This window comes from Gorilla gorilla, chromosome X (assembly GCF_029281585.2).
Source record: "Gorilla gorilla gorilla isolate KB3781 chromosome X, NHGRI_mGorGor1-v2.1_pri, whole genome shotgun sequence".
NCBI lineage: Eukaryota > Metazoa > Chordata > Mammalia > Primates > Hominidae > Gorilla > Gorilla gorilla.
The window spans coordinates 114558570-114577966 of record NC_073247.2 but is presented as its reverse complement, the minus strand read 5'-3'; the positions used below and the strand labels follow the sequence as shown (position 1 = coordinate 114577966).

Genomic DNA, 19397 nt, shown 5'->3' with positions numbered 1-19397 from the left:
CATGGTTAATGATGTAGGATAGATTAATCGTATATAAAAGTATGGGTTGAGTAACACTATAATAGCTTTAAATGTTGCCATGATGATGGTGTGGTTTTTGTTAGTTCTTGAATAATAATTCATTTGAGAAGAAATCATGTAAGTGGGGGTAGACCTAAGGATAAAAGGGTAATAAGGATTATGGAAATTATTAATGGTAACTTATTCCATATATGTGATAGTGATAGGGTTGTGGTGTTTGTATTTAAGCTAAATATTATGAATATGGTAAGTATTAGGATTACATAAATTAGTAAATTTAGAATTATTGTGGAAGGGCTATAAAAGAAGGTAGTTGTTTTTCAGCCTATGTGTGCAATTGACGTGTAGGCTAAGATTTTTCAAAGTTTTGTCTGATTAAGTCCTCCTCACCCTCTTACTAGAACAGACAGCATAGCAATTTTTAGCATTATATTTAGATCAACTGATGACGATACCTGAAACATAATTGAAATTGGTGCTAGTTGTTGTCAATCAAGAAAAATGAGGAGACAAGTCTCAATTATTTTAGGAGTTTTATTTGCCAAAGTTAAGGATGTGCACCCAGGAAACAGGTCTATGCCTTTCTCCTAAGATGATTTTGAGGCCTCCAAATTTAAAGGGAAAAGGGCAGGGTATTGAGAAGTACACAATTTTCATGTAAGAGGGGGATAAGGAAAAATAGTGATTCATGTCTTTGTCTGGCTCAGTGAATCTTCATTTTACTTAAGATGACACAGACAAATGGGGCAGAGGAAAAATGCAGGGAATCTGTATTTTTACATAAGATAACATAGGCAAAATGGGGCAGGGGAACAATCAGATATGCATTTGTGTCACGTGGGCAGGGGAGTGATTGCACCTGTCAATGAGCTATGGAGTTACATTGTCATGGTGAAATTTTAACAGAAACACCTTAGGGTAAAGATCTTGGAGCTCACTAGGAATTTCCTTGTGGGCAAAATATGGGGGAGGCATGTAGCTTTTCATCTTGTAGTCATCTTATTTAGGAATCAAAAGGGGGAGACAGTTTTGAGTGACCCAGTTCCCGGCTTAACTTTTCCCTTTGGCTTAATGAGCTTGGGGTCCCAAGATTTATTTTCCTTTCACATTGTCATCATGTTAGTAGAATTACAACTGATGTTACTGAGATTTCTTGTGTAACTACTGGCACTTCAAAATGGAAGGGTGATAATCCAAATCTCATAACTAGTGCTATAATAATTATTAGGGATGCTGTTTGGCTGGAAATTTTTACAACTCTTCATTGTCCAGAGTACAATATATAATGATAATGAGCATTGTTAGGAGTATAGATACAGGTACTTGTGTTAATATTTAGCTACTTCTGTGGATCATGGGTTTGCTTATTTGATTAAAATGGGGGTAATGATATATATTTATTTCTAGTCCTATTCAGATTATTAATCACTGTGAGCTGAATAAGTGATTATGGTTCATATGAACAGAGTAGATAGGATGGTAGAAAAGATTAAGGGATTAATTAGTACAAAAAGGATATAAACCAAAATTTTCAGGGTATGGACAGAACAGCTTATTAAGCTGCCCTTACGATAGAATATAGTGTATCAGGTAGCACAAAGATTTTTGAATTCTTAAGAGAGTAGGTTCAATTCCTATAATCCTGTAAATAGAGGATTTAAACCTCTTTTATTTACTCTATGAAAATAATTTTTATCAGACTTTTTAAGATGTTTTTGGTAGAATACTAGATAGTAAAATGGGCATATAGATGTGTCATGCATAATGCTAGTGCAAATGCTAAAAAAAATTTTTCAAACAGGTGCGTGAGTTGATCATATTGGAATTGTGGATATGATGCATGAACTCATAAGAGGAGTGTTTTAATGATAGAATTGATTACATAAATTTCCTGTATGTGAATGTCATGGAGTGCCCCTAGAAAAATGATAGTGTTTAGTGCTTATTATATTGATGTTGGTGTATTCTGCTATTTAAAACATTTGGGCAAATAGGCCTGCAGCATATTCAACTTTAAAGCCTGTTACCAGTTCTGACTCATCCTCTGTCAGAATGAATAGAGCTCAAGTAGTTTCTGTTAGTGCTGAAATAAATTTTATTATGAACAAGGGTCATGATGGAAGAACTAGTCATATATATTCTATGGTAATAATTAGAATATTGACAGTGTAAATGATCTGTTTATTAGGAGAACTGGTAATAGGATAATGGCTAGGGTGACTTCATATGAAATTATTTGTGCTGCTGCTCATAGTGTACCAATTAATGCATAATTTGAATTTGATGCTCATCCTGATCATAGGATAGAAGATATGGCTAGGCTTGAAGTACCTAAGATGAGTAGTATTCCTATGTTTAGGCTAATTAATGGATGTGGTATAGGTAATGGGATTCATATAGTAAGTACAAGGGGTAGGGCTAGGGTAGGTGCAATACTGTATAAGAGTATAGAAGATGTCAGTGGTCACAGTGGCTCTTTAATAGTTTTATTGTGCCTACAAAGGGTTGAAGTAGGCCACAGGGGCCTATACTGTTAGGCCCTTTGAGAAGCTGCATATAGGCTAATACATTTTGTTCAACTAATGTTAAGAATGCTATAGAGAGAATGGCAGGGGTAATGAGTAGGTGAAGATCAATTATAAACACACTGTTAAGAAGAATAGTTGGCTGGGTGTGGTGGCTTATGCCTGTAATCCCAGTACTTTGGGAGGCTGAGGTGGGCAGATCATGAGGTCAGGAGATCGAGACCATCCTGGCTAACATGGTAAAACCCCATCTCTACTAAAAATACAAAAAATTAGCCGGGCGTGGTGGCACGCACCTGTAGTCCCGGCTACTCAGGAGGCTGAGGCAGGAGAATCGCTTGAATCCAGGAGGTGGAGGTTGCAGTGAGCCGAGATCATGCCACTGCACTCCAGCCTGGGTGGGAGAATGAGATTCTGCCTCAAAAAGAAAAAAAAAAAAAAGTTGAGGAGAGGGGCAGAGTAAGATAATGAGATAATGGAATAGAAGGCTCCACCGATTGTCCCAACACCCCCTGACAAGGGTGCCAACTTAACAACTATCTACACACAAAAAAGCACCTTCACAAAAGCCAAACACCAGTTAACCACTCACAGTACCAGGTTTGAATTTCATATCACTGAAGGAGGCACTGAAGAGGCAGGAAAAACAGTCTTGAATACTGAACACCACCCCTTCCCTGTCGCCCCCATTGCCCAGCAGCAGCGACCTGGTGCTGAGAGTTTCTGTGTGCTGGAGAGAGGGAGGGCCAGCAATTGTGAGGCATTGAACTCAGCACTGCCCTTGTTACAGCAGAAAGCAAAACCGGACCAAACCCACCTAATGCCTACCCATGGAGGGAGAATTTAAACCAGACCTAGCCAAAGCAGAATTGCTGATCCCAGTGGTCCGAACTTGAGTTTCCACAGGCCTCACCACAGTGACCTAAAGTGCTTGGGGTCTCCAAATAAATCTGAAAGGCAGTCTAGGCCACAAGGTTTGCAACACCTGACAAGTCCTAGTGCTAAACTGGGCCCACTGCCAGTGGACCAGAAGGGCACTTGACCTACTAAGACATCAGCCTGCACAACTAAGGGAGTGCTGGTATCACACATCCTCTAAACCCAGGTTGCAAAGCTCTCGGCTCCAAAAGAGACCTCTTGCTTCCACTTGAGGAGAAAGAACAGTGGGAGGACTTTGTCTTGCATCTTGGATACCAGCTCAGCCACAGCAGGATAGAGGACCAATTAGAGTCATGAGATCCCCTTTCCAGGCCCTAGCTCCCAGATGACATTTCTAGACATACCCTGGGCCAGAAGGGAACCCACTGCTTGAAGGGAAGGACCTAGTCCTGCTCCTGGCAGAATTTATCACCTGCTAACTGAAGAGCCCTTGAGCCCAGAATAGCCAGCGGTGATACTCAGGTAATATGTTGAGGGCCTTGGGTGAGACTCTGAGACTTACTGGCTTCAGGTGAGACTCAGCACATTCCCAACTGTGTTGGCTATGGAATAAGACTCCTTCTGCTTGAGAAAAATAGAGGGAAAAGTAAAAGGAACTTTGTCTTACACTTTAGGTACCAGCTCAACTACAGGGGGGTAGAGCACCAAGTGGGCTCCTGGGATCCCACTTGGTGGGACTAATTCCAGGACTTCATTCTTCGATAGTATTTCTTGACCTGCCCTGGGCCAGAGGGGAGTCCACTTCCCTGAATGGTAAACCCCAGGTGAGTCACTATTCACCACAAGCTGACTGAAGAGACTTTGGGCCTTAAGGGAGGATCAGAGGTAGTCTGGCAATATTCCTGTGGGCCTGAGGTGGCACTGGCCGTGAGGTGAGGCTCCTCTGCCTTTGGAAAGGGGAGAAAAGAGTGGGAAAGACTGCATCTTATGGTTTGAGTGCCAGCTCATCCACAGTGCACTAGAACGCCAGGCAGACTTCTAAGGTTTTTGACTCTAGTCCCTAGATTCTGGATGACACCTCTGGATCCACCAAGGCCCTGAGGGAACTTGTTTCCCTGAAGGGAAGGACATAGGCCTAGCTAGCTTTGCCACCTGAAGATTGTAGAGCCCCAGGGCTTTAAGCAAACATAGGTGGTAGCCAGGAAGTGGTTACAGCAGGCCTTTGGTGAGACCCAGTGATGTGCTGGCTTCAGGTCAGGCCCAGCACAATCCTAGGCTTGCGGTCCCACCTAAAGCAGATACAGTTTAGATCACAACATTCAAGTCCTTTTGGAAAGCCTTCGCAAAAAGGATGGGTAAAAACAAGCCCAGACTGAAGAGTACAATAAATACCTAACTCCATTATGCCCAGACACAGACAAACATCTACAAGTATCAAGACCAGCCAGGAAAACATGACCTCACCAAATGAACTAAATAAGGTCACATATCTCTATTTCTCCAGGATTGGTCCCTGGAAACACACTTCACCTATAAAGGCACATATAAGCTGAAAATAAAGCAATGAAAAAAGATATTCCATGTCAACAGCAACCAAAAAAGAGCACGAATATCTATACTCATATGAGACAAAATAGATTTCAAGACAAAAACTATAAGAAGAGACAAAGAAGGTCTCTATATAATGATGAAAGGATCAATTCAGCAAGAGGAAATAACAATTTTAAGAATATATATACCCAACACTGGAGCACCCAGGTATATAAAGCAAATATTACTAGAGCTAAAGAGATATATAGATTCCAATATAATAATAGCTGGAGACTTCAACACCTCACTGTCAGCATTGGACAGATCTCCCAGACAGAAAATTAACAAACAAATTTTGGACTTAATCAAAACTATGGATCAAATGGACCAAATAGAAATTTACAGAATATTTTATTCAATGGCTGTAGAACACACATTCTTTTCTTCAGCACAGGGCTCATTCTCAAGGATAGACCATATGGTAGGTCACAAAACAAGTCTGAAAACATTCAAAAAACTAAAATAATATCAAGCATCTTCTCTGACCACAATGGAATGAAACTAAAAATCAATAACAAGAGGAATTTTGGAAACTATGCAAAAATGTGGAAATTAAACATTATGTTCCTGAATGACCTGTATGAAAAGAAAGAAATTAAGAAGGAAGTTGAAAAAGTTATTGAAACAAATAATAATGGAAACACTAAAACCTATGGGATACAGCAAAAGCAGTACTCAGAGGGAAGTTTATAGGTATAAATGTCTATATCAAATGTAAAAACCTTCAAATAAACAACTTAACGATGCATCTTAAAGAACTACAAAAGCAAGAACAAATCTCAAACCCCAAATTAGAAGAAAATAAATGAAGATCAGAGCAGATATAAATGAAATAAAAATGAAGAAAACAACACAAAAGATCACTGAAACAAAAACTTCGGTTTTTGCAAAGTTAAATGAAATTGACAAACCTTTAGCCAGACTAAGAAAAAAAAAAGAAGACACAAATAAATAAAATAAGAGATGAAAAAGGAGACATTACAGCTCATAGCACAGAAAAGCAAATAATCATTAGTGACTAATATGAGTAACAATATGCCAATAAATTTGAAAATCTAAAAGAAATGAACAGATTTTAGACACATACAACCTACCAAGATTGAACCAGGAAGAAATCCAAAACCTGAACCGACACATAACAAGTAATGAGATTAACGCAGCTCCTCACCAGCAACGGAACAAAGATGGAAAGCAAATGACTCTGACGAGTTGAGAGAAGGCTTCAGATGATCGAACTACTCCGAGCTAAAGGAGGAAGTTCGAACCCATGGCAAAGAAGTTAAAAACCTTGAAAAAAAATTAGACAAATGGCTAACTAGAATAACCAATGCAGAGAAGTCCTTAAAGGACCTGATGGAGCTGAAAACCAAGGCACAAGAACTACATGATGAATGCACAAGTCTCAGTAGCCAATTCGATCAACTGGAAGAAAGGGTATCAGTGATGGAAGATCAAATGAATGAAATGAAGCGAGAAGAGAAGTTTAGAGAAAAAAGAATAAAAAGAAATGAACAAAGCCTCCAAGAAATATGGGACTATGTGAAAAGACCAAATCTACGTCTGATTGGTGTGCCTGAAAGTGACGGGGAGGATGGAACCAAGTTGGAAAACACTCTGCAGGATATTATACAGGAGAACTTCCCCAATCTAGCAAGGCAGGCCAACATTCAAATTCAGGAAATACAGAGAAGGCCACAAAGATACTCCTTGAGAAGAGCAACTCCAAGACACATAATTGTCAGATTCACCAAAGTTGAAATGAAGGAAAAAATGTTAAGGGCAGCCAGAGAGAAAGGTCGGGTTACCCACAAAGGGAAGCCCATCAGACTAACAGCTGATTTCTCTGCAGAAACTCTACAAGCCAGAAGAGAGTGGGAGCCAATATTCAACATTCTTAAAGAAAAGAATTGTCAACCCAGAATTTCATATCCAGCCAAACTAAGCTTCATAAGTGAAGGAAAAATAAAATACTTTACAGACAAGCAAATGCTGGGAGATTCTGTCACCACCAGGCCTGCCCTAAAAGAGCTCCTGAAGGAAGCCCTAAACATGGAAAGGAAAAACCGGTACCAGCCACTGCAAAAACATGCCAAATTGTAAAGACCATTGAGGCTAGGAAGAAACTGCATCAACTAATGAGCAAAATAACCAGCTAACATCATAATGACAGGATCAAATTCACACAAAACAATATTAACCTTAAATGTAAATGGGCTAAATGCCCCAATTAAAAGACACAGACTGGCAAATTGGATAAAGAGTCAAGACCCATCAGTGTGCTGTATTCAGGAAACCCATCTCATGTGCAGAGACCCACAAAGGCTCAAAATAAAGGGATGGAGGAAGATCTACCAAGCAAATGGAAAACAAAAAAAGGGAGGGGTTGCAATCCTAGTCTCTGATAAAACAGACTTTAAACCAACAAAGATCAAAAGAGACAAAGAAGGCCATTACATAATGGTAAAGGGATCAATTCAACAAGAAGAGCTAACTATCCTAAATATATATGCACCCAATACAAGAGCACCCACATTCATAAAGCAAGTCCTTAGTGACCTACAAAGAGACTTAGACCACCACACAATAATAATGGGAGACTTTAACACCCCACTGTCAACATTAGGCAGATCAACGAGACAAAGTTCACAAGGATATCCAGGAATTGAACTCAGCTCTGCACCAAGTGGACCTAATAGACATCTACAGAACTCTCCACCCCAAATCAACAGAATATACATTCTTCTCAGCACCATACCACACTCATTCCAAAATTGACCACATAGTTGGAAGTAAAGCACTCCTCAGCAAATGTAAAAGAACAGAAACTATAACAAACTGTCTCTCAGACCACAGTGCAATCAAACTAGAATTCAGGATTAAGAAACTCACTGCAAACCACTCAACTACATGGAAACTGAACAACCTACTCCTGAATGACTACTAGGTACATAACGAAATGAAGGCAGAAATAAAGATGTTCTTTGAAACCAACAAGAACAAAGACACAACATACCAGAATCTCTGGGACACATTCAAAGCAGTGTGTAGAGGGAAATTTATAGCTCTAAATGCCCACAAGAGAAAGCAGAAAAGATCTAAAATTGACACCCTAACATCATAATTAAAATAACTAGAGAAGCAAGAGCAAACCCATTCAAAAGCTAGCAGAAGGCAAGAAATAACTAAGATCAGAGCAGAACTGAAGGAAATAGAGACACAAAAAACCCTTCAAAGAATTAATGAATCCAGGAGCTGGTTTTTTGAAAAGATCAACAAAATTGATAGACCGCTAGCAGACTAATAAAGAAGAAAAGAGAGAAGAATCAAATAGACACAATAAAAAATGATAAAGGGGATATCACCATCAATCCCACAGAAATACAAACTATCACCAGAGAGTACTATAAACACCTCTATGAAATAAACTAGAAAATCTAGAAGAAATGGATAAATTCCTTGACACATAAACCCTCCCAAGACTAAACCAGGAAGAAGTTGAATCTCTGAATAGACCAATAACAGGCTCTGAAATTGAGGCAATAATTGATAGCTTACCAACCAAAAAAGTCCAGGACCAGAAGGATTCACAGCCGAATTCTACCAGAGGTACAAGGAGGAGCTGGTACCATTCCTTCTGAAACTATTCCAACCAATAGAAAAAGAGGGAATCCTCCCTAACTCATTTTATGAGGACAGCATCATCCTGATACCAAAGCCTGGCAGAGACACAACAAAATAAAAGAATTTTAGACCAATATCCCTGATGAACATCGATGCAAAAATCCTCAATAAAATACTGGCAAACCGAATCCAGCAGCTCATCAAAAAGCTTATCCACCATAATCAAGTGGGCTTCATCCCTGGGATGCAAGGCTGGTTCAATATACACAAATCAATAAACGTAATCCAGCATATAAACAGAACCAATGACAAAAACCACGATTATCTCAATAGATGCAGAAAAGGCCTTTGACAAAATTCAACAACCCTTCATGCTAAAAACTCTCAATAAACTAGGTATTGATGGGATGTATCTCAAAATAATAAGAGCTATCTATGACAAACCCACAGCCAATATCATACTGAATGGGCAAAAACTGGAAGCATTCCCTTTGAAAACTGGCACAAGGCAGGGATGCCCTCTCTCACCACTCCCATTCAACATAGTGTTGGAAGTTCTGGCCAGGGCAATCAGGCAGAAGAAGGAAATAAAGGGTATTCAATTAGGAAAAGAAGAAGTCAAATTATCCCTGTTTGCAGATGACATGATTGTATATCTAGAAAACCCCATTGTCTCAGCCCAAAATCTCCATAAGCTGATAGGCAACTTCAGCAAAGTCTCAGTATACAAAATCAATGTGCAAAAATCAGAAGCATTCTTATACAGCAATAACAGACAAACAGAGAGCCAAATCATGAGTGAACTGCCATTCACAATTGCTTCAAAGAGAATAAAATACCTAGGAATCCAACTTACAAGGGATGTGAAGGACCTCTTCAAGGAGAACTACAAATCACTGCTCAATGAAATAAAAGAGGATACAAACAAATGGAAGAACATTCCATGCTCATGGGTAGGAAGAATCAATATCGTGAGAATGGCCATACTGCCCAAGGTAATTTATAGATTCAATGCCATCCCCATCAAGCTACCAATGACTTTCTTCACAGAATTGGAAACAACTACTTTAAACTTCATATGGAACCAAAAAAGAGCCTGTGTTGCCAAGTCAATCCTAAGCCAAAAGAACAAAGCTGGAGGCATCACGCTACCTGACTTCAAACTATACTACAAGGCTACAGTAACCAAAACAGCATGGTACTGGTACCAAAACAGAGATATAGACCAATGGAACACAACAGAGCCCTCAGAAATAATGCCGCATATCTACAACCATCTGATCTTTGACGAACCTGACAAAAACAAGAAATGGGGAAATGATTCCCTATTTAATAAATGGCATTGGGAAAACTGGCTAGCCACATGTAGAAAGCTGAAACTGGATCCCTTCCTTACACCTTATACAAAAATTAATTCAAGATGGATTAAAGACTTAAATGTTAGACCTAAAACCATAAAAACCCTAGAAGAAAACCTAGGCAATACCATTCAGGACATAGGCATGGGCAAGGACTTCATGTCTAAAACACCAAAAGCAGTGGCAACAAAAGCCAAAATTGACAAATGGGATCTAATTAAACTAAAGAGCTTCTGCACGGCAAAAGAAACTACCATGAGAGCGAACAGGCAACCTACAGAATGGGAGAAAATTTTTGCAATCTACTCATCTGACAAAGGGCTAATATCCAGAACCTACAATGAATTGAAACAAATTTACAAGAAAAAAACAAACAACCCCGTCAAAAAGTGGGCAAAGGATATGAACAGACACTTCTCAAAAGAAGACATTTATGCAGCCAAAAGACACATGAAAAAATGCTCATCATCACTGGCCATCAGAGAAATGCAAATCAAAACCACAATGAGATACCATCTCACACCAGTTAGAATGGCAATCATTAAAAAGTCAGGAAACAACAGGTGCTGGAGAGGATGTGGAGAAATAGGAACACTTTTACACTGTCGGTGGGACTGTAAACTAGTTCAACCATTGTGGAAGTCAGTGTGGCGATTCCTCAGGGATCTAGAACTAGAAATACCATTTCACCCAGCCATCCCGTTACTGGGTATATACCCAAAGGATTATAAATCATGCTGCTATAAAGACACAAGCACATGTATGTTTATTGCGGCACTATTCACAATAGCGAAGACTTGGAACCAACCCAAATGTCCAACAATGATAGACTGGATTAAGAAAATGTGGCACATATACACCATGGATTACTATGCAGCCATAAAAAATGATGAGTTCATGTCCTTTGTAGGGACATGGATGAAGCTGGAAACCATCATTCTCAGCAAACTATCGCAAGGACAAAAAACCAAACACCGCATGTTTTCACTCATAGGTGGGAATTGAACAATGAGAACACATGGACACAGGAAGGGGAACATCACACACCGGGGCCTGTTGTGGGCTTGGGGGAGGGGGGAGGGATAGCATTAGGAGATATACCTAATGTTAAATGACGAGTTAATGGGTGCAGCACACCAACATGGCCCATGTATACATATGTAACTAATCTGCACGTTGTGCACATGTATCCTAAAACTTAAAGTGAAAAAAAAAAAGAAAAAAACAAGTAATGAGATTAAAGGCATAGTAAAAAGTCTCCCCAGTGATACGGTTTGGCTCTTTGTCCCCACGCAAATCTCATCTTGTAGCTCCCATAATTCCCACATGTTGTGCAAGGGACCTGGGGGAAGATGTTTGAATTATAGGGATAGGTCTTTCTCATGCTCTTCTTGTCATAGTGAACCGGTCTCATGAGATCTGATGGTTTTAAAGATGGGAGTTTCTCTGCACAAGCTCTCTCTCTCTGTTTGCCTACTGCCATTCATATAAGGTGTGACTTGTATCTCCTTGCCTTCCACCATTATTGTGAGGCTTCCCCAGCCATGTGGAACTGTTAAGTCCAATTAAACCTCTTTCTTTTGTAAATTGCCCAGTCTCAGTCTGGGGTATGTCTTTATCAGCAGTGTGAAAACAGACTAATACACCCAGTAACGAAAAAGTCCAGGACCCCGTGGCTTTACTGCTAAATTCTACCAAACATTTAAAGAGAACTAATACCCAAATCCTACTCAAACTATTCCAAAAAACAGAAGGAAGGAATACTGCCAAACTCATTCTATGAGGACAGTATTATTCTGATACCAAAACCAGACAAAAACACCCTAAAAAAAAACTATAGGCCAATTTCTATGATGAATATTGATGCAAAAATCTTCAGCAAAATACCAGGAAACCCAATTCAATGATACATCAAAAAGATCATTCATCATGACGAAGTGGGATTTATCTTTGGGATGCAAGGACAGTTTAACATACGCAAATCAATCAGTGTGATATATCATGTCAACAGAAAGACAAAAACCATATGATCATTTCAATTGATGCTGGAAAAGCATTTGATAAAATTCAACATCCCTTTCTTGATAAAAACCCTAAAAAAAACTGAGGTAGAAGGAACATACCTCAACGTAATAAAACCCATATTGACAGACCCACAGCTAGTATCATACTGAATGGGAAAAAAAATTGAAAGCCTTTTCTCTAAGAGCTGGAACATAATATGGATGGCCACTTTCACCACTGTTATTTAATATAGTACTGGAGCTCTTAGCTAGAGCATCCAAAGAAGAGAAAGCTATAAAGTGCCTCCAAGTTGGAAAGGAAGAATTAAAATCATCCTTGTTTGCAGATGACATTATCTTATATTTGGAAAAACCTAGACTCCACCAAAAAACTATTCATACTAATAAATAAATTCAGTAAAGTTGCAGGATACAAAATCAACATGGAAAAATCAGTAGCATTTCTATATGCCAACAGTGAGCAATCTGAAAAAAAAATAAAAATGTAATCCCATTTACGATAGCCACAAACGAAATAAAATACCTAGGAATTAACCAAAGAAGTGAAAGACCTCTATAATGAAAACCACAAAGGACTGATGAAATAAATTGAAGGGGACACCAGAAGATGGAAAAATATCTCTTGTTCAGGCATTGGAAAAATCAATATTGTTAAAATGCCCATACTACCCAAAGCAATCTACAGATTCAATGCAATTCCTATCAAAATACCAATGACAATCTTCATAGAAATAGAAAAAAAGTACCCTAAAAGGGATACAGAACCACAAAAGACCCAGAATAGCTAAAGCGATCCTGAGCAATAAGAACAAAAGTGGAGGAATCACATTACCTGACTTCAAATTATACTGCAGAGCTATAGTAACCAAAACAGCATACTACTGTCATAAAAACAGACACATAGATGAATGGAACAGAATAGAGATCCCAGAAAGAAATCCATACACCTACAGTGAAATCATTTTTGATAAAGGTGCCAAGAACATATACTGTAAAGACAGTACCTTCAATAAATGGTCCTGGGAAAACTGGATACCTATATGCAGAAGAATGAAACTAGACCCCTATCTCTCATCATGTACAAAAATCAAATCAAAATGGATTAAAGAATTAAATCTAAGACCTCAAACTATAAAACTACTACAAGAAAACTTGGGGAAAACTCTCCAGAACATCAGTCTGGGCAAAAATTTCTTGAGTAACACCCCACAAGCACAGGCAACCAGAGCAAAAATGGACAAATAGCATCACATCAAGTTAAAAGGCTTCTGCACAGCAGAGGAAACAATCAACAAAGTTAAGAAACAACCACAGAATGGGTAAAAATGTTTGCAAACTACCCATCTGACAAGGAATTAATAACCAGATGTATAAGTATCTCAAATAGTTCTATAGGAAAAAATATAATAATCTGAATTTAAAATGGGCAGGCCGGGCATGGTGGCTCATGCCTGTAATCCCAGTACCTTGGGAGGCCAAGGTGGGTGGATCACGAGGTCAAGAGATCGAGACCATCCTGGCCAAAATAGTGAAACCCCATCTCTACTAAAAATACAAAAATTAGCTGGGCGTGGTGGCATGCGCCTGTAGTCCCAGCTACTCGGGAGGCTGAGGCAGGAGAATCACTTGAACCCAGGAGGTGGAGGTTGCAGTGAGCCGAGATTGCGCCACTGCACTCCAGCCTGCCGACAGAGCAAGACTCCGTCTAAAAAAAAAAAATATATATATATATATATATCTGTATCTGAATAGACATTTCTCAAAGGAAGACATACAAATGACAAACAGGCATATATAGGTGCTCAACATAATGAATCATCAGAGAAATGCAAATCAAAACTACAATGAGATATCATCCCTTCTCAGTTAAAATGGCTTATGTCCAAAAGACAGGCAATAACAAATGCAGGTGAAGATATGGAGAAAAAAGAACCCTCGTACACTGTTGGTGGGAACGTAAACTACTACAACCATTGTAGAGAACAGTTTGGAGGTTCCTCAGAAAACTGAAAATAGAGCTACCCATGTGATCCAGCAATCCTACTCTGGATATATACCCAAAAGAAAGGAAATCAGTATATTGAAGAGACATCTGCACTCCCATGTTTGTTGCCACTCTGTTCACAATAGACAAGAGTTGGAAGAAGCCTGTTTCCATCAACAGATGAATGGATAAAGAAAATGTGGTACTTATACATGATGGAGTACTACTCAGCCATAAAAAATAATGAGATCCAGTCATTTGCAAAAACATGGATGGAACTGGCAATCATTATGTTAAGTGAAGTAAGCCAGACATAGAAGGAGAAACCTTGCATGTTCTTATTTATTTGTGGGGTCTAAAAATCAAAACAATTTAATCTGTGGAGATAGAGAGTAGAAGAATGGTTACCAGAGGCTGGGAAAGGAATTGGGGAGGGTTGGGGAGAGATGGGGATGGTTAATCAGTACAAAAAATAGAATGAAACGGACCTAGTATTTGATAGCACAACAGGGTGACTATAGTCAATAATAACTTAATTGTATATTTTAAAACAACTAAAAGAGTATAATTGGATTTTTTGTAACAGAAAGGATAAATTCTTGAGGAGATACCCATTTTCCACGATGTGATTAATATGCATTACATGCCTGTATCAAAATGTCCCATGTACCCCATAAATACATACACCTACTGTATACCCACAAAAAATAAAAATAAACAATTATTTTAAAAAGAAGAGTAATTGAACCTCTGATTATAAAATTTCAAGTTTTATGCAATTACCAGGCTCTACCATCTTAACAAGCCCTGTTTTGGGGCAAAGTGTATAATAATAAATTAGATCTAGATTATATCATCTTCTGAATTGAGGGTGCTTTTTGTGTGCCATAATTCTCTTCTCTTTTTGTATTGGGAGAAATATTAAATAGGTGGAAACCAACCCAGATCCTGAACTTAAATCATGTAGGACTTTGGTCATTGAAAACATAAACCATTAATAGCTGTTGGCCAGGCGCGGTGGCTCACGTCTGTAATCCCAGCACTTTGGGAGGCTGAGGCGGGCGGATCACAAGGTCAGGAGATCGAGACCATCCTGACTAACACGGTGAAACCCCGTCTCTACTGAAAATACAAAAAATCAGCCGGGCGAGGTGGCGGGCGCCTGTAGTCCCAGCTACTCGGGAGGCTGAGGCAAGAGAATCGCTTGAACCTGGGAGGCAGAGGTTGCAGTGAGCCGAGTTTGCACCACTGCACTCCAGCCTCGGCGACAGAGCGAGACTTCGTCTCAAAAAAAAAAAAAATAGCTGTTATACTATTGAGATGTTCTGATCCCACATCAGGATTGTAAATCCCTATGGTTGATATGAACTCTAAGATATGATCATGCTGTTATCCCTAAGGTAACTTGTTCTATTGATCAAATTGCTTGGGTCAATAAATTATAAAACACTTTTATGAATAACTAGTCTAGTCCGGGTTTTAATCTTTCAGAGGTTGTACGGTGCTCTGAAGTTACCCCAACTGAAATTTTTAGCCCAGTAGATTAAATATTATTCCTTTAAATAGTTAATGTTTTTTGTGTGTGGCCTAATTAAGCTCCATTGGGTCATCTTGTTTTATCTCCGCATGAGAATCACTAAAGTTAGAGACTGACCATACCAAGCACTGAAGAGGTTGTGGAGGATGAAGCTCTGCTGAGACAATGAAAAATGGTACAACCACTTTGAAAACAGTTTGGCAGTTTCTTACAATGTTAGTCTTACATCTATAACATGTTCCAGCCACTGCAATCCTAAGTATTTACCCTAGAGAAAGAAAGCACATTTCTCTGTAAAGACTCATACACAAGATCCCCTAAATTGAATACAACCCAAATATCCATTAGCAAGTGAATGGACAAAACGAACTGTAGTATATCCTATACTGTAATGCTACTCTGTAATAAAAAAAAAAAAACTATTGAAATAGGCAATAAAATGGACAAATCTAAAAATACATAGAGTGAATGAAAGAAGCCAGATCCCTAAAAAAAAAAAAAACTCTATGATTATTTTTAAATAAATGAAATCTAATCTATAATGACAAAAGTGCCGTATTTGTCTGGAGACAGGACAGTGGGAGGAATGGGTAGGCTGGGTACAACAGAACTGAAAATGTTATGTCCTGGAAAATAATAACAATGATATATAAGCCTATACGGTTCCTTTAGGGGACATGGCAGGGTATCATTAGAAGAGGGCAAACTAGATACTGAAGGACCAAGAGGGCAGAGTAGGAGATATCAGCCTTCATCACCCCCTGCCACAAAAAAACAAGTGTAGACAGCTATCCACAAACTAAAGTATTCATGGGAGGGCTCAGGGGCCCATTTAAGAATCTGCAGCAACACAGTAGAAAAAAAAATGGGGAATATCCACACAGAAAATATTGCTGGTGAGATCAGTATACTTGAGGTGCCAGGAGATGTCTAGGAGCAAAGAAGAAAGGCAAAGGCTATTGCTATTAGCCAAGTGGCAGGAATCACCATGGTCCCCAGCAGTCTGCTCTGGAGAGGACACTGGCATCTTTCGCCACTGAGATAACCAACAGCCATTCCTGCCCAAGGAACCCCAGAGAGGGAGAAGAGGCTGCACACTTTTCATCTCAAGAAGCAGCAGCTATTATACCACTCTGAGACCAGAGGTGCCACCTGTCCCAATCCTGCATGTGTCACTGGCCCCCCCAAGCTACAACTACTCTGTAAATACCCATACTCCAGACCCCAGCTCTGTGCCTCACTGTGCCTGCCCATGCCTCAGACACCAGAGCCACTGCCATAGAGACCTAGCAAAACACCTTCACTCTTCAGATAACTCCCTGAGAAAACATACCAGTTAGAGGAACTAGGCTGGGATCCGGGCCCCTAAGCCAAGGTCACTTTGCACATGTCTGTACTCCAGACACCAGATTGACATCCATTGAAGGCTAGCCCATACTCCAGACCCTGGATAGGAGAATAATCTCTAGTGTTCTATAGCATTATACTAAATTATCAAAGAATAATTTAATGTATTTTTTCAAATAGCTAGAAGAGAAAATGTTGAATGTTACCAGCATATATAAATGATAAAGATTTGAGATGATGGATATGCTAACTACCCTGATTTTATCACTACACATTGTATACATGTATTGAAATATCACAGTGTACCCCCATAAATATGTACAATAATCATGTGTCCATATATAATAAAATATACATTTTTCAAAGTAAGACAAACAAGTGGCCAACAGATATGTGAAAAAATTCTCAATATCACTAATTGTCAGGGAAATGCACATTAAAACCATAACAAGATATCACCTCACACTTGTTAGGATGGCCATTATTTAAAAAAACAAAAGATGGTAAGTGTTCACAAGGATGTGGAAAAAATGGAACCCTTGTACAATACTGGGAATGTAAATTTATACAGATATTACAGAAACAGTATGGTCATTCCTGAAAAAAACTAAAAATAGAATTACCAAATGATCCAGCAGTCCCTCTTCTGAGTATATATCCAAAGGAAATGAAATTAGTACCTCAAACAGATGTATGTACTCCCATGTTCACTGCAGCATTATTCACAATAGCCAGGGTATGGAATCAACCTAAGTATCGATCAACAGATGAATAAAGAAAATGTCATACATGCACACAATGGCCTACTATTCAGCTTTTTGAAAAAAGAAGGAAATCCTGTCATTTGTGACAACATGGATGAATCTGGGGACATTAAGTGAAATAAGCCGGGCACAGCAAGACAAATACCACGTAATCTCACTTGTATATGGAATCTAAATAAGTTGAACTCATAGAAGCAGAGAGTAGAACAGTAATTACCAGACAGAGGCTGGGGAGGGGTTTGGGGAGATGTTGGTCAATGGATACAAAATTTCAGTTAGAGAGGAGGGATAAATTCAAGGGATCTATTGTACATCATAGTGACCATGGTTAATAAAAATATATTGTACACTTGAAAACTGCTAAAAGGGTAGATTTTAAGTGTTCACCACAAAAAAAAGTACATTAGGTAATGCATAGGTTTATTAGCTTGATTCAGCCCTTCTACAATGTATAAAATATATCAAAACATCATACGACTTTTTAATTGACACTTTATAAGTTATAGTTCATAAACAAATTTATTATACAACAGATATGGGAGAATGCATATTATAATCTCAAATTGGTAGGAAGGCCTTCTAACTAACTTTATATTTCAACATTCATTTGATAGTGTTGATGGGAATCACTGGTTATTATTTATGCAGTCAGAAATATATATATAAACTTATCATAAATGCATGTTAAACATAAAGTTTCTCCCTTGTCTATACTGTAAGAAAGTTTGAAACAGAACAAGAAGAGGCCTGACTTCATACAGGCATTCCTGATCCTGCAATAACCACAGGGCTATCATCTTGCACCTATGTTATCACTGAAGGTTTCAGCAATCCTGTGGGTGAGCATTTTTATTTCCATTTTACAGAGTGGGAAACTGGGCTCAGAGAGGGTCTTTACCTGTCTCATCCTCCCGCGTCCCGCCTTTACAGGGAAAGTAGCCCCGGGACACCCTGGAGCAGGACACCACACTCACTGGGGCCAGAAGAGACCCACCTCTCTCTCCTTCACGAAACAGCCAGAGTGCCGATCCCCAAAGTGGGAACGAGGGGACGTCGATCTGGGGTCCTTTAGTCTCCCTAAACCCCACGGAGATTCAGGCCACACTGCTGTGCACTCACAACCTCCACTGAGTCCAAACGCCTGAAGGCGGTTCTCCCCGGGTCAAATTGGTCTCAATAAAAAGTCGTCACCGCCGCTAATATGACGTCAGGTTACTATGGCAACCGCGTAGCACTGGCTTGTCTTCCACACCTGAAAATGACTATGCACAACCCGCTCCTCCATCCCCAGCCTATCCCTTAAAGCAAAACACCTTCATTCTTCAGATAACTCCCTGAGAAAACATACCAATTAGAGGCTGGGATCCGGGCAATTTTCAAGACTCTCTACTCATTATGGTAGAGGAAAGGAAGTCTATGTTGTCAGGAATTTTGCTTTAAAAGTGACCTAAGGGGGCCGGGCGCGGTGGCTCATGCCTGTAATCCCAGGACTTTGGGAGGGCGAGGCGGGAGGATCACGAGGTCAGGAGATCGACACCATCCTGACTAACACGGTGAAACACCATCTCTACTAAAAATACAAAAAATTAGCCGGGCGTGGTGGCGAGCGCCTGTAGTCCCAGCTACTCAGGAGACTGAGGCAATAGAACGGCGTGAACCCGGGAGGCGGAGCTTGCAGTGAGCCGAGATTCTCAAAAAAAAAAAAAAAAAGTGACCTTAGAGGAGTATCATCAGTACACAGAAGCCC

At 39.4% G+C, this 19397-nt stretch overlaps 1 protein-coding gene across 14 annotated transcripts in view; it reads right to left on the bottom strand.

Moving 5' to 3' along the window:
- LOC109024738 (ras-related protein Rab-40A-like) overlaps nucleotides 1-18829 on the bottom strand; it is a 175269-nt gene extending 156440 nt beyond the window's left edge. For 7 of the 14 annotated variants that reach the window (XR_010132558.1, XR_010132559.1, XR_010132557.1 and 4 more), the window contains exons 1-2: nucleotides 18645-18806; nucleotides 17567-17635 (exon numbers count right to left, since the gene is read on the bottom strand). The gene's annotated coding sequence lies outside the window, so the exon portion shown is untranslated. Of the gene's footprint in view, nucleotides 1-17566; nucleotides 17636-18548 lie in introns of all 14 variants that reach the window. The other 7 variants (XR_010132560.1, XR_010132561.1, XR_010132562.1 and 4 more) reach the window with 3 other exon arrangements.
- Between the last annotated feature and the right edge of the window lie 568 nt (nucleotides 18830-19397).